The sequence below is a fragment of the Cibotium barometz genome, chromosome 40 (assembly GCF_041138505.1).
Source record: "Cibotium barometz isolate CiBa-2024 chromosome 40, ASM4113850v1, whole genome shotgun sequence".
NCBI classification, from domain to species: Eukaryota; Viridiplantae; Streptophyta; class Polypodiopsida; order Cyatheales; family Cibotiaceae; genus Cibotium; species Cibotium barometz.
This window is the reverse complement of record NC_141085.1, coordinates 10,800,814-10,815,842: the sequence shown is the minus strand read 5'-3', so window position 1 is coordinate 10,815,842 and position 15,029 is coordinate 10,800,814. Positions and strand designations below refer to the sequence as shown.

Sequence of the window (15,029 nt, the reverse complement as noted above, 5' to 3'; positions counted from 1 at the left end):
TGGGGCAAGAGATCTTGTCACTCAGGAGCCATTATCTTCTCTTACAACATGGCTTATATTTCTCTCCTATTGAGGAATGTATGGAATCTCCTTGTATTTGGTGATGTTGATCGTATCCAGTATGACTTGGCGAGGCTCTATGGGATGCCCCTTGTGGTCTATCAAAAGGAGGTTGCAATGGCAGAAGCCAAACCGCTCCAATTGTGGAGTGGAGAGCTTGTTCCTCTTCTTTGTGTGAAAGAATTCCCAAGTACTTGAGTGTCTCTCACATGGTAATTCTGTGAGAGCACTGTAATCTGAGAGAACTCTGAAGGCAATGCGTGAAGAAAAGCAACAACACAAGTGTGTAGGCATAAGTGATACTAGATCATAGGTAGAAGAAACGTTTCGAGGTTTCAAAGGTTTTTTTGCTCAAAAGGTTTCATCCCTCACTAAAAAAACCGCAGGTTTTGAAATAAATAAATAAATAAATAAATATATGTGTGTGTGTGTGTGTATGTATGTATGTATGTATGGGGGGGAAGAGAGAGAGAGAGAAAGAAAGAAAGAAAGAAAGATTTATTAGCGTCTTCCAAAAGACCGAACTCGGCCTATGAGACAAATCAGTGTACCTGTGTGGGGTATCCTCTGTCATCCCAACAAAATGAAAAAGTATTGAACTAAAAAAAAAGCTGAATCTGGGTGTGCAATAAGTACAATGAGTGGGGGGGAGGGGATGGAGCTCTACTACTAGGAGAATGCAAAGCTATATGCATGGAGTATACAATCATGATATGCAACCTAGCTAGCTCCATCCTGTACCATACTGGGGGTATAAAATGGTATACATCAATGAAGGGGGTGTCCACAGCTCCCTGAAGAACATGCCTGGGTCTGCTCTGAAGCGAGCGAGTCGCTCCGCACCCTCTCTGTGAAACTGAGCTCTGATCTCTGTCATCTCTCTCTGGTATAGGCGTGGTGTCTGAAAGCCAGGTGTCCTCTGTCTCCTGTGGGCTCTGAGTGTCTCTGCTCTTTGGAAAGTAATTCCCTGCTGTGTGGGGGCTGGGAGTGGGATGGATCTCTGAAAAAATGTAGTAATCTGTGTCTGTCGTCCCCCCTCTGGAGTTGTCTGAGCCTGTAATGATGTCTCTCTGTGACGCTGTATGTCTAGAATGAATCTCCCTAGTATGCGCTGGTCTACTGCCTCAAAGATCTGGCGTAGGGAATGTGGCTCTCTGAATAAAATGGGATATCTCTCTCTGATGGCTGTATATGCTCTGCATCTGCATACATAATGCTCCTCACTCTCCACCTCCTCTCTGCATACATAATCCTGTCGGGGGATCTGTGCAGCTCTACCAGTCTCGATCTCCAATCGATGTGATGAAACTCTAAGCTGACCAATAGCCACTCGGGAGCCGTGTGGTAAAAAGCCCTCCATGTATCTAGGCCTCTCTATAAATCCATCATCAGTCATACTCATGAAGTGATCTCTGTAGTATAGCATCTTTGGTGGAAGAGGCTGTGTAGGTGATATCCATGTCTCTCGTGTATAGAGCTGCCATAGGTCCTGTCTCAATACTCTGTTCCTCTCACTATGAGAGAGACGGATATGTGGTGCATCCCTGTCATACTGGAATGGTGGTAGATGATCCATGTGAAACTCGCACGCGGGTGCCTAGGGGACTAGGGCCTTTGACACACTTGTTGATACCATCAATGCATATTAAAACACTTAAACATGGCCACAACCTTAACACATATCCATCATCACTTTGCATAAAATATAAAAGCTGGACAAAACATCCACAAATGCTGAAAATGAGCTTGCACGTGTGACACCACATAGAGGCCAGAATGGGCCGACCCCCCCCCCCCCCCCCCCCCCCCCCCCCCCCGGAGTATTTTATTACCCAAGGAGAATAATATCATGTACAAGCTTTGAGGGCCTTACTCTCCCCACGGGAGATGCCGGATTATCCATATACAAATGCCATAACACAGCCCAACACAAGACTACCAAGCCGGAACATAGGCTGTAGAAATGCCGAGCCAACAATATAATCCATATACCTCCGTGTGGGTACTGATTCTTTCCCAAAAACCACGGGTCTTCATGCAATAGAAAGGGTACAGCAAGTACAACTCTCCATTCAGCCGGTACAGTAGGTACAATGGCTGGTACAGCTGGTACGGTGGCTGGTATAGCAGGTACAGAGGCTGGTACAACCGGTACAGCAAGTACAAATGCTGGTACAGTAGGTACGGTGGCTGGTACAGCAAGTATAGAGGCTGGTACAGTCGGTACGATGGCTGGTACAGCCGGTACAGTGGTTGGTACAGCAGGTACAGCAAGTACAAATGCTGGTGCAACAAGTACAATGGCTAGAAATCATAATAAATGATTAAATACCCTTGCCTTCAGTATTTCTTCGCGATGGAAGCCTCCAAAACAGTCCCCAACAGCCGGTATTCTTCATGGGCAGCCTTCAAGAGAGAGAGAAAGAGAGTAGCCATCATTAGGGCAGCCTATAACGGTGGTAGAGGCTAGTGTGCAGCAAGAGAGCCTCTTATAAATGAAGAGAGAGGGCTCCAATTTATAGATTTGGGCCTCCCATGAGCTAAAATGGCAAGAGAAGGCTACGATGACAAGTGGAGAGCCACACAAATTCACAATAGCTGAAGTGACAAGTGTGAGGCCACTTGTCTCACTTTGATCCACTTTCTAACAAGTGTCAGGCCACTTGTCTCACTTTGGTCCACTTTCTTGCCACATGTCCCAATCTAAGAGATGGGTCCTTCCATAAACTTTATCTCTAAAAATATCCCAACTGGTAGACATTCTGTCATAGACACTTTGCCAACTCTTGGTATCTGCTCAATTCCAGATGTAATGACGCGAACAGAATTTCCATCGGAGTCGGGCCAAAAATAGCAACTCTCCTAAATTTTAGGAGTGTGGCCCTTTGTATTCTAGGATAATCCCCCATTCCCAAAGCTTGTACTTTCCAAATATTTAAACATCCTGGAGTCCACCAGACCCCTTTCAGACTGGGAAATGTCCAGGCTGGTGACATCCTCCCCCGCTTCTTAAAAGTTGTCCGCAACTTTAAGCTTCAAGCCATATATTCAAGATATAATCATGTCCCATCGATTGGGCGAGACGAGACGGTCTCAAAAATCCAATATAACTGAAGAATCCATGTCCCAAAAAAACGGGCGAGACTAAATAATTCTCTATAATACCAATATCAAAATCATGTCCCAAGATAAATGGGCGAGACAAAAACAGTCCCATAAGTCCAGATATCATAATCATGTCCCAAGTAAATGGGCGAGACAAATCAGTCCCATAAGTCCAGATATCATAATCCATGTCCCAAGTAAATGGGCTAGACAAAATAGTCCCATAAGTCCAGATATCATAATCCATGTCCCAAGTAAATGGGCGAGACAAAATAGTCTCATAAGTCCAGATATCATAATCCATGTCGCAAGTAAATGGGCGAGACAAAATAAGTCTCCTGCCAACAAGACATCGGTCCACATGATCCTTGGCATAGACATAAGTCCCGTCATGTCCACTTTACCACTTGCACTCCGTGTTGGTACTCTGACCACACACCTTGGATGAGAGGTGGGCTCAAGTAACAAGATAAAACAATCACTCGCAGGCATAGATAACCTGGAGTTCCATAAGCATTTCTGCTACTTGAAAATATTCCGCCTGCGGCCTGCCATCATAACACACCATGTGTGCATGGCTGGAATCCACACGGGCACCGCCCGAAAGTCCACAAATGTCCTACCATGTCCTTGGACTCATATGCATCCACTCATATGATCCATACACATGCCCAGGTATAATACATACATGCATCCGCATGTTTCTAGGCCTGACACGCATGCGCATGTCCCTAGAATATACTGCAAAGTACAAGATTACGGGTGCCTGGGGATTCGCCACCAGCCTGCACCTGATTCTTCCAAATACATTATGAATGAATACATTTCAAACAAGAGAATCTGTAGGTACATCCGCCCTACACATAGGTACATCCGCCCTGCAGAAGCCTCTTCACAGGTACATCCGCCCTGCACAAGAGTATCACAATCCTCACAGGTACTCCGCCCATATACTCCGTGCTAACCACACACCTTGGAGTAGAGGTGGACTTTATCCATAAAAGTATCATATCCATGAGATATCCAAAGATTTCTTCTCTATAAACTCGGACAGATTCGTCCATAGAAATTGCTTGTGAAGCCCAATATCTATATAAATCTCGTCCAAGAAAGAAATCTCCATAGAGATAATCCCAATCAAGGGATCCATGAAAAGAATTCATCCCATTAAAGGGAGCCATAAACAATGTTTTCCTGAAACCATCTCAAGACAAACAACAACACCTTTCTCCTTGCATGGCTATACAAGGGTTAGCGAACATCAAAAACACTTCATAGCAAAAGCACTAACTTTGCAAGCTCAAAGTATACTTAGCTTTTCTTTGCAAGGTTGGTCACGAAGCCAAAGGAAATATCTCCTCACCATCTCCTTAAGATATCCCGAGATATATCTCCATATAGCATGCCTGTAAGCTTGATAATATAATCCACAATATCCATATGGAAAGAGTGCTAAACGTGTGCACATAAAGCCAACTCCATACTTCCAAGATAAATTTTGTGAATTCATAAATCCTTAGATCAACAAGCTGTCTACTGCTCATGCTCTTGCTTCATAAGCTATGAAGCGGCTGGCCATGCTTAACAGCAATGATGGTAAGTGTGGTCCCCACTTGAGATCTTTTCTCTTCCTTATTGATAGAAGGAAGCCTCCGCTTCCAAGAAAGCCTATGCTCTGATACCAATGAAACTCGCACGCGGGTGCCCAGGGGACTAGGGCCTTTGACACACTTGTTGATACCATCAATGCATATTAAAACACTTAAACATGGCCACAGCCTTAACACATATCCATCATCACTTTGCATAAAATATAAAAGCTGGACAAAACATCCACAAATGCTGAAAATGAGCTTGCACGTGTGACACCACATAGAGGCCGGAATGGGCCGACCCCCCCCTTGGAGTATTTTATTACCCAAGGAGAATAATATCATGTACAAGCTTTGAGGGCCTTACTCTCCCCACGGGAGATGCCGGATTATCCATATACAAATGCCATAACACAGCCCAACACAAGACTACCAAGCCGGAACATAGGCTGTAGAAATGCCGAGCCAACAATATAATCCATATACCTCCGTGTGGTTACTGATTCTTCCCCAAAAACCACGGGTCTTCATGCAACAGAAAGGGTACATCAAGTACAACTCTCCATTCAGCCGGTACAGCAGGTACAATGGCTGGTACAGCAACTACAATGGTTGGTACAGCTGGTACGGTGGCTGGTACAGCAGGTACAGAGGCTGGTACAGTCGGTACAGCAAGTACAAATGCTGGTACAGCAGGTACGGTGGCTGGTACAGCAAGTACAGAGGCTGGTACAGTCGGTACGATGGCTGGTACAGCCGGTACGATGGCTGGTACAGCAGGTACAGCAAGTACAAATGCTGGTGCAACAAGTACAATGGCTAGAAATCATAATAAATGATTAAATACCCTTGCCTTCAGTATTTCTTCGCGATGGAAGCCTCCAAAACAGTCCCCAACAGCCGGTATTCTTCATGGGCAGCCTTCAAGAGAGAGAGAAAGAGAGTAGCCATCATTAGGGCAGCCTATAACGGTGGTAGAGGCTAGTGTGCAGCAAGAGAGCCTCTTATAAATGAAGAGAGAGGGCTCCAATTTATAGATTTGGGCCTCCCATGAGCTAAAATGGCAAGAGAAGGCTACGATGACAAGTGGAGAGCCACACAAATTCACAATAGCTGAAGTGACAAGTGTGAGGCCACTTGTCTCACTTTGATCCACTTTCTAACAAGTGTCAGGCCACTTGTCTCACTTTGGTCCACTTTCTTGCCACATGTCCCAATCTAAGAGATGGGTCCTTCCATAAACTTTATCTCTAAAAATATCCCAACTGGTAGACATTCTGTCATAGACACTTTGCCAACTCTTGGTATCTGCTCAATTCCAGATGTAATGACGCGAACAGAATTTCCATCGGAGTCGGGCCAAAAATAGCAACTCTCCTAAATTTTAGGAGTGTGGCCCTTTGTATTCTAGGATAATCCCCCATTCCCAAAGCTTGTACTTTCCAAATATTTAAACATCCTGGAGTCCACCAGACCCCTTTCAGACTGGGAAATGTCCAGGCTGGTGACACCATGTCTAGGCCATGCTGTGAGAACCAATGTGTGACCTGTGTATACCATGATCCTCTGTCTCTTGCCTCAGCCAGCTGTCTAGATGCCTCAAAAGCTCTGTATGACAATCTATCCTGTGGCATCTCTCTGAATCTGTCTAGCAGGCATATAGTCTGGAATATGGCCTCTACCATCATAGGAGGCGCAGCAAACTCTGCTCGGATAATGTCATGAGGTACTGACGGTTTGCTGCGTATCATGCGTGCCATCATGAGGGCCTGTGGTCTCTCTATCTGTGTCCACCAGTGGGTAGCAAGGCCTGGCGCCCATACCGTTGCTCCATACATCAGTACCGGTGTGACTAATGTGTCAAATAGCCACCCCTTCGTCCGGGGCTCCTGAAAATGCGCCTGGTGGCACTGTCTCTCTAGCATAGCCAATGCTGCATATCCCCGTGTCAATCTAGCTCTGGCTGTTGAACCCATGGTGAAGCGCGTGGCTGCTGCAGAGAAGGTAACCCCTAGGTACACGTATGATGTCACCACCTCCACCTGGCGTCCTGCGAGAGTGAATGTCGGTTGACTCCTGCCCTGTCTCGATGTATGAAAGACCATAACCTTGGTTTTCCCAAGGTTCACAGTAAGACCCATCTGTGTGGAGAAATCATCGAGTGCATGTAGATGTTGCTGCAGACCTCCTGGAGACTCAGACACTAATACAATATCATCAGCATAAAGCATAATATGTACTGAGGTACCTACTAGATCAACTCCATCTCTGCCTCCCCGTGTAATGAAGTCAGCCACCTCCCCGTGTAATGAAGTCAGCCACCTCATCAATGTATAACCCAAATAGCGTGGGGGAAAGTGGGCATCCTTGCTTCATACCAATGGTGCTAGCAATAGTCTCGGACATACCTCCTGGGCATCTGACTCGCCCAAAAACCTGCTCATATAATGCATAGATGCCCCATGTCATATCTGCTGGTATGCCAAGAGACTGCAGGCGCTGAAAGAGCCTCTCTCGTGGTACTGTGTCAAATGCCTTGCGGAAATCCACAAAGCAGCAATAGAGCTTTCTCTTCCTCACTTTGGCCTGATCAATCATACATCTCAAAGTGAATACATGGTCAGTGGTAGAGAAAGCTCTCCTGAAGCCTGCCTGCCCTTATGAGCGTGAACGTACTCGATCAGCATATAAGCTAAGCTCTTGCTCCAACACTGCACCATAGAGTTTGGCCAACACGTGGCCAACCATAACCGTCCTGTAGTTGCTCGGAGATCGAGCATATCCCCTGTTTTGTGGATCGGCACAATGGTGTGCATCGTCCACTCCGCAGGCAAACCCTTTGCTAGTGCCCTGTTAAACAGGTGTGCAAGAAAAGGAGCCAAAGAATCTATTGCATATATGAGATGCTCACCCTGTAGGCCCATATGGTCGGCGGCCCGTCCATGCTGTAGGCGACGGATAGCTTCCTTTACCATCGAGTGGGTAAAGAAGCTAGCCGTGGTAGGTCGAGGCTCCTGTGGCTGAGGTATAGGTGGCTGCTGTGGGGCGTGGTATAGGCCCTTTGCATATGTGTGCCATGTCTGTGGGTCTGCAATGGGTGTCGGTGTCCGGGGCTCTCTGAAGTGCCGCCATGAGATAGGGCTATCTCTACTCATGAAGAAATGGAAGATCTCTAGCTCCTGTATCTCTGCGAAGGCCCGCCTTTTGCGGCGAGTAAGTCTCCTCATCTCTCTCCTCGACTCCTGCTCTATGATGGCTCCCAAGGCTCTCTGTATGCGGAGCCGTGAGTATAGGGCTCTGCACTCATCATCATACCATCTGTTCTGGGGCATAGTCCCAGATCTCGCAGGTTCTGAGTGGACATGTTGTGGGAAGCTCTGTTATGCAGCCGTGTGTAGGAGTGATGCCAGCTGGGCTGTAATGGTATCCATAGGTGCCAGGGGATCCATGAGTAGGAGCCTATCCTCTACTCTGCCAGTGTATATGTCTGCCATGTCATGTGTGAAGTAGATGGTAGTGTGTGGCGTCGGTATGTGGGGGGCTGGTGATACCGGTGATCCGGCTAGTGAAAATGCCAAGTATGTATGATCTGCCCCAATAGGACGAGGTGGGATGGAGAATGAGGTGACAAGCTGTGATGCCTCCAAAGACCCCATAATGTAGTCTACCACTGTGCCTCCGGTCCGTGTATGACCCCCATGTGGGAAGCATGTCAGCCCTCGTGATCCCGGCTACTGTAGCATCCCGTTATAAATAACGAGACGATGCCTGGCTCCCAACTCTAGTAAGTGGTCCCCATAATGTCCTCTGTCTGGTCCAGTGTCCTCTGATGCCCGACTAGCCCCTATCTCCTCTGGATCCACAGGGTGGAGGATCTCCATGTCATCATAGTCATACACCTGATACTGTCTGCTCTGTGTGTGGGCATTTAAGTCACCTGTAAGAAATACTTCCCCTAGTGTAGAATAATGCATAATCTCCTATGACAGACAAGTGTATGGCGAGGCTCCTGTCTCCTCCTCCTGTGGCATGTCCTCTGTAATGACATATGAGGAAGTGGGGGGGTGTGAGAGAGAGAGAGAGAGAGAGAGAGAGAGAGAGAGAGAGAGAGAGATATTAAATGTCTACAAAAGGCCAATTTGGCCTAGGAGACAAAAGTGTTACAATGTTTCCATGATATATCTCATCCTAGATAGTACAAAAATGAAATGAACTAAATGTAAAAGGGTAACAGTTGGGTACAATGAGAGATATAAGTGATTGATGTGGTAATCTACAATGCTCCTTAGGGTACACCTCTCCTTGGTAGTGGCCTATGTAGAACAATGGCCATGGGGCAATCAAATGCAGTTGCCAAGAGGCCACCTAGAATATGGTGTCATCCCACACATTCCAGGTATTACCATTTTTGTTGCGGCCATGCATTGTAGAATTTGGGATTCTAATTAGAGACGAAGAAGATAGGGAATTGGAATCAGGAAGAAAAGAGATGAGAGAAGAAGAGGCGAAAAGAAAGAAAACAGGAAGTGGAGGAGGAGAAGACTAAGAAAAAAGAAAAAAGAGGAAGGTGAAGAAGCGAGGAAGGAGAAGAAGAGGGGAAGAAACGAGAGGAAGAGGAGGAGAAGGAAGGAGAAGTAGAGGGCTCATGTGCACTCAAGTTGCTATTATATAAGGATCTACGTCACTGGCCAAGAGGCTTAGAGGTAGAAACATTCCAGGGGTTTTGAAACGACGAGTTTTTTGTCACTAAGTACTAGATAGATCATTGATTTGCAAAAAAATTGGCAAATTTGCAAAAATATTTTGGCCATTGGGCGAATTTGCAAAAAATCAACACTTCATGGTTGGAAAAAATTGGGCAAAAATCTTTTGCAGAATAGCAATGCTACAGCAAAGAATTTAAAAAATCAACACTTCATGGCTGGAAAAAATTGGGCAAAAATCTTTTGCAGAATAGCAATGCTACAGCAAAGAATTTAAAAAAGAAAAAGAACACATTTCAAAACATTAGGAACTAATTAAGAATAGGCCCGGAACATCTGGCTCTAGTGGGCTGATGTAGGGCAGCTATACGGAAGCAAGTACGGGAGTGAACTATACAGAGGCTTATGTAGAGGTGGGACAAGATGGCGCTATAGTATGGGTATGAACGCATAGAAAAAAGAGCCTCATGTTTTTTATCCCAAAAACAAACTGCTTAGCAAAATGTTTCGTATGTATGAAATGTTTCTTACATGCTTCGTACGGTGTCATTGTTCGCTCCTCTGCCCCCTTTCGCTTTTCTGCCCCTCTGTGCGCTCTTTTGCCCCTCCCCCTCTGCTGCCCGCCCCCCCCCCTCCCTCCCTCTCTGCGCTGCCTAGCGCCTTCCCCTCCCCTCTCTTCATTCGTTTTTGGACGCCCCCCTCCCCCTCCCCCCCCTTCACCTTTTTTTTTTCCTTCCCGTCCTCCTCTTCGTTTCCCCTCCCCTCCCCTCTCCTCTCTCCCCTCCTGTACAGGCTTGGTGCTTCTTGGCTTCTGTAACTATTTGGCTCTCCTAGATTTATTTCACATGATGAAACCCATGCCCGGACACTAGACAGGTGGAAGAAGACATGGGGATAGGGTCCATGAGGTTTGATTAAGAAAAAGCACCATTCTTGGTCAAAAAGCAAGAAAAAGCAAAAAGTCAAACAGGGTTGACTGCAAGCCAAGGGCACCATTGGAAAGAGGACATTGAATTGGACCAAAAAGCTCAAAGCCGCTCTTTCAAAAAGCAGCTCCAAGGCCAAAAAGCAAGGCCCTGAAGTTGTAAAAGCACAAGTCAAGAACTTTGGCTATTATTAATTATATTTAATAAAAAGACAAAAGCATCAATTTTGCCAAAAAGAGGCTTCCCCAAGTATAAAAGAAGCATGAGCCTCTCTTGAGCATCAAGTTGAAGAAGAACCTCTTCATCGCGTTGCAATCTTCGTTGAAGCGTTGAGATTATCTTCTTCATCATCATCTATAAACCAAATCATGGAGTTTTTCATTGCTACCCGTTGATTTCATAGTGCCTCCATCAACTGCAATGCCATGTCATCATCTTCTTGTATGACTGGACGGATCCGTACAACCGTACGGACATGTACGGATCCATACAACCGTACGGACGTGTATGGATAGAAAATTTCAGGAACCCTAAAAAGCTTAGAAACACTAAAACTTCTCCAGAAACCCAAGAAAACTGCTTTTTGGAGATTTTCATCGCCCTTCATTTGCAAACAGATGGGTCATTTAGCTAGAGCTTGCCCTCGGCGGCAGCCCAGGAGACCGCCTTCGGTGGTTTCTCCCCTTGGTTCTTGTGTTGATCCACACCAGGGGTAGAGAGAGAGACAATGTTGAGAATGAAGCAATACATGTATGTGGGATGGAGAGAAGGTGTATGTGTGTGTGAACAAGCACTAAGGGTTGCATGTAATGAGGAAACCCTAATTAGGGTTGTGGTGATACCCTATAGCTACTATATAAAGGGGAGGTAACCTTAACAAACCATTGTGTGGGGTAAGCCATTGCTTTGGCTGAAATCTAAGATCATTATTCTTGGATCCAAACTTGAGTTCTCTCTCTTTCTCCACTTGCTCTTTCATGGTATTATTGCTCTCTCACACACTGGCACAATGGTGGTAATCATCTCCCTCTATGGTGATGATCATGTGTTGGCCGTGCTCATTATCTCCTTGCTACCATAGCTTCTGCATGTTAGCTTGCTGTTTGTTTGGTTGCCATTGTCAATCCTTTGACATGGTATCAGAGCCATTGCAAGGCTAAGGTCCACAAGGAGGAGAAGGCATAGATCAAGGAGGAGAGGAGAAGATCAAGCTCATCAAAAGAGGGAGCTCCAAGAACCAATTTGCGTTTTTTTATGGACCATCCTATATTCGGACCAACTTTCGACCTCGTTCTGATCTGATTTGAATTCTGCGTTCTTCTAAGAAGTCATAGAGCAACTCGCAAGCTTTCCAACACTTAAATCGGATCCTAATTTCGAGTTGTGAGCAAAAAGTTATGATCAAAACGGTGGTCTGCTGTTTTGCAGTTTTTCACAGGCCGAATTCTCAAAGTTGCGTTTTGTCTTGGCGTCTCCTTCTTTGCTCTAGACAACCAAGTTTTTGTGGTGTTTGGTAAGGTCATTTTCAATTTTCCTTACCTATTCTCTCTCTTGGTTCAAGTATTGCTCTACTCCACACAATGAAGCTTGTTCATTGCTCAAGTGAAACCCCACACCATTTCAACCTCAATCTCTTATCATCATGGTAAGCATCCTTGGCAAAGCATGCACAAGCCAAGGAGGAGCATGAAGCCATGTTTCAAAGAGGTTATGGACGTGTACATCATGGTGGGGATGTGCCGATTGAAGTCCATGAAGAGCCATGGAAGAGGCAATCATCATATGAAGCCTATGTACAAGGGAGGAGTGTATGGAGCTCTTCACCAATTGGTAAATGAATGGGTAAAGTCGTGGTTGTCTCTATCTCTTGGTTCCTTTCTCATTTTTGTAATTGAAGCATCAGCTTGGAAGCTTATTCTTATTGTAAATCCACGTGAGTATCATTCATTCAATGTGCATAGAAGCATAGTTGTCAGGTACGAAAAAACGGTACCGGTACGGGACTTATAAATTTTGAAAAATAAGTTCGATTGAGGTACGTCCACTTTAAAAAACACTTGAAAAAAAGATATTTGTACACATTTAGAGATGCAAAGTCTAGAGAAGTTGTAATTTGTCATATGACATAAACTAGTACAAAAACTCAAGAGTCATGAACAATGAACACTAAACATGCCATAAATAAGAGTCCTGGCCCACGGCCTACAATAGGAAATACAAAAAGTGTGTTTGACTACTGACTAGTCACAACACTAAGTACAAAAATGTCTAAAGTTTAGACTCTCGTCCTCCTCCTAAGAGAAATCACTAGTGGAAGGAATGCCCTCGCTAGAGGTGCTTCCATCATCAGAGGCCAATCCAAAACTGCCCTCGCTAAGGACATTGCTCTCGTCATCGTACTCGGGCTCTCTGATGCTTGCAATAGGAGCATCCTCTTCTTGAGCAACAAGTGCTAAAGTACTCCTCGAAGTCGAGCCGGAGCCACGCCTTACATATGTAGTGACCGGGGTCGAAGTAGGGCGCCAAACAGTTCATCCGCGACCTCCTACCTGTGTGCCACCTCTAGCTACGCGACCTCTACGAGTACGAGAAACTCGACGGTCAATCTCCTCTAGCTCCCTATAGAGATCGGCATATATGGCCTTCTCATCTGGATCTCGCTCCTTGTGGACACTCTTAAGAGTGTCCACAAGGAGAAATTGGACGGTCAATCTCCTTGAGCTGCCTATAGAGATCGGCATATATGGCCTCCTCATCTGGATCTCGCTCCTTGTGGACACTCTTAGACTCTAGTCATGGCACATGCATTTATAAATCATTATTAATGAGTTGAACTTTGAACTCTGGAGATCTCTACCTGTTTGGAGATCTCCATGTCATGCATCTTCTCCACCATGCGCATGTTAGCACGGCAATATACAAGTTGCTCTAATTGCATGGTGCTGAGACGGTTTCGTATCTTTGTGTGTACGAGTGAGTAGGAACTCCAGTTCCTCTCACATGCCCGTGAAGAGCAATCCTATGAAAAATAAGAGTTAGAAATTAGAATGTAAGAACTAGTTAGTAGTTACGACTCTAGAGACTAGAGTATACACCATATATTCAATAGTCACCTGTGACAAGGCTCTCAAAGCCACTTTTTGTACGTGAGCCATTTGATAACCAAATGACTCCCACCAAAAAAGTGGCCGGACCATCGACTCCCTACTCGAGCAAAGTGGGTTCGTGAAAGCGGCTCCCCTTTGATCATTATACCGAATGAGCTCTTTGAGGAAGTCTCTTTGCTCGTGGACGGGAAGTATCCTTGGCAAGTAGGCATCCCGATCGGAAAGTAGCTCCTCATTGGTGGCGAAGAGCCTTGGTACTTTGTAAGCGGGATGCAACAAGGCCGCAGGACCATGGTGGATAGGTCTATGCATCCATCGCCACCTCCTCTCCACAAGCGTCACGATTGAATCGCGTCGCGGAGTGAGTGGAGGCTCGGTGGGATCCCTAGAATTCAAAACTTTCACTTTAAGGTTAAGTCTTTAAGAAACGAGAAAGAGATGTGAAAACGAGATTTGAAAACATGGGACATGGGTTTAACCGTTGACCTAATTCCCTTAATAGGAGTGTCGGGGTCCTCATCAAGCACGGTGGTGGCACGAATCTCCGCTAGAGCCTCTCGCATGAAGTGGGTGAGTAGCCCCAATGTGGAGCCCTCCATGTCGGCCATGCGCAAAACCCTATACAAGGGAGTCACCGCAATGACAATGGCACACACCTCGCGCCAAAAGGACTCTCTCATGCATAGCCGTTGAACGGCTCAGGCCTCGTCCGCACTAGTCACCAACTCCTCCCTTAGCCATGCGATGAAATCCCGGGAGACCACGGTCATCTGGAGCTTCGGTTGCACGTCGTATAGCTGCTCCAAGAGAAGCCATATGTAGGCAAACCGTGTGGAATAGGGCTTTTTAAGCACCAAGTCGCTTTGCTCGCGAAACATAGCGAGCACCTTTACCTTCTTTGTGAAGAAATTCACAATGGATAGGCCTTGTGCAACCACCCTCTTCACCCACTCTAGCTTTCCCACATCCTCCATGAGTGTCTAGACAATGGGAGACACAAGGAGTCCATACAATGGATGGGAACTCCGCCTCTACCAAGCGCGCCATTTTACGACAATTGGATGCATTGTCCGTGATGACTTGAATGACATTTTCATGTCCGACCTACAAGTAACACAATGGCAATTTGACAAATGCAATGACATTCTTAGAAGTTAGAAGCTTGAACATAGTACATAGTACATACCTCTATGATGGCTTGCCGGATGTGATGATAGATAAAGTCCCCCGATGTTTTTTGCCTCGCCTTTCCGGTATCCACGGCGTGTAAGAAGTATGTGCCGAGAGTGCATGAAACAAGGATGTTCATGATACCTCTCTTCTTCTGATCACTCCATCCATCTGAGAGGATAGAGCAACCATACTTCGCCCATCCTTCCCGAACGGGTGTGAGTTTGTCGTTGATCCTTTGCCTCTCATCATCAAGCGCGGTGGTGCGCATCTCATGGTAGGTGATACCATGCCATTCACCATGGGATGGCCCCACCTCCGCAATGGCCTTCACCATTTTGTGCCATTGTGGAACCTTGAGCACAT

At 46.0% G+C, this 15,029-nt stretch overlaps 1 protein-coding gene and 1 pseudogene across 3 annotated transcripts in view; one reads left to right on the top strand and one right to left on the bottom strand.

Annotated features, from left to right (window-relative positions):
* The window catches only part of LOC147615191 (CCA tRNA nucleotidyltransferase, mitochondrial-like), a 106,137-nt gene that overhangs the window by 54,204 nt on the left and 36,904 nt on the right, over positions 1-15,029 (top strand). The window lies entirely within an intron of this gene.
* On the bottom strand, positions 13,211-14,540 carry LOC147615192 (uncharacterized; annotated as a pseudogene).